Raw genomic sequence first — 1,564 nt, 5'->3', positions numbered from 1 at the left:
CATTCGCCAGAATCTGTGCCTATACTGCAGACTATCTGGACACATGAGAGCTTCCTGTCCCACTCGTCCACCTCGCAATCTTTCTTCGGTGAGTTCGAATTTCAGTACTTCCACTGCTTTAGAGATTCCAGTCACTTAAAGATAAATGGGAAGATCACTGAGGCCATGGCTTTGATTGACTCAGGGGCTGCAGGAAATTTAATTGACGCTAGTTTTGCCGAGACTCATAAAATTCCTCTTGTTCCCTGTGCATCTCATTTGGCAGTGGCAGCGCTAGATGGCCGGCCGATGGGCACTGGCCAAATTCAATTCACTACCACGGACCTTCAATTATGCACTGGAGCTCTTCACACCGAACTTATCCGCCTCTTCGTATTTCAGTCTCCACGAACACCTATCATCCTGGGACTGCCTTGGCTAGAGAAGCACAACCCCTCTATCTCATGGTCCGAAGGACAGATTACACAGTGATCAGAGTCCTGCCGTCAGAAATGTCTCAACGCTACCCCGGTCAGAAAGGAGAGGGATTGCACGCCTGTTTGTCAGCTCCCTGCAGAATACCACGATCTCACGGAGGCCTTCAGTAAGATAAAAGCTTCTCAACTACCTCCTCGTAGAATGAGTGACTGTGCCATCGAACTCCAACCTGGTTCACATCCTCCCAAGGGGAGGGTTTTCCCCTTATCTCAACCTGAAGCTGAGGCTATGAAGTTCTATATCGAGGAGGAACTCGCTAAGGGTTTCATCAGACCATCCACATCACCTGCCTCTGCTGGGTTCTTCTTTGTTAAGAAGAAGGATGGAGGCCTCCATCCTTGCATTGATTACCGAGGACTCATCATAAAGTTTCGTTACCCCTTGGCCCTAGTGCCTGCAGCTCTGGAACAGCTCCGAAGGGCAAGATACTTAAGCCGAGAAGTGTGAGTTTCATCAGGAGACAGTATCATTCCTCGGCTACGTGATCCATTCAGGAGGGGTAGCCATGGACGACAAGAAGGTATGAGCCGATGTCAACTGGTCTCTACATGCCACCTTAAAAGAACTACAATGCTTTCTAGGATTTGCCAACTTCTATCGGAGATTCATTCGTAACTTCAGCACAGTGGCAGCTCCCATGACTTCTATGACTAAGAAGGGTAGTCAACGCCTCGAATCGTCCCCAGCAGCCCGTTCAGCCTTTCAGACCCTCAAGGAGAGATTTACCACTGCACCCATCTTGTACCATCCCGACCCAGAACGAGAGTTTATTGTGGAGGTGGACGCATCCAGCACGGGCATTGGGGCAGTTCTCTCTCAACGACATGGTAACCCGCCTAAGTTATATCCCTGCGCCTTTTATTCCCGTAAACTTAATTCGACTGAGCAGAATTACGATGTGGGCAACCGAGAACTTCTTGCCATGAAGGTCGCATTTGAGGAGTGGCGTCACTGGCTCGAGGGAGCCAAACACCCCTTTACGGTACTCACCGATCACCGCAATCTGGAATATCTGAAATCAGCCAAAAGACTCAATCATAGACAGGCAAGATGGTCACTATTCTTCACCAGATTCGATTTCACAATA

The sequence above is a fragment of the Sinocyclocheilus rhinocerous genome, unplaced genomic scaffold (assembly GCF_001515625.1).
Source record: "Sinocyclocheilus rhinocerous isolate Xijiao unplaced genomic scaffold, SAMN03320098_v1.1 scaffold2264, whole genome shotgun sequence".
Taxonomy (NCBI): domain Eukaryota; kingdom Metazoa; phylum Chordata; class Actinopteri; order Cypriniformes; family Cyprinidae; genus Sinocyclocheilus; species Sinocyclocheilus rhinocerous.
Note: the sequence above shows the minus strand (reverse complement) of the source record.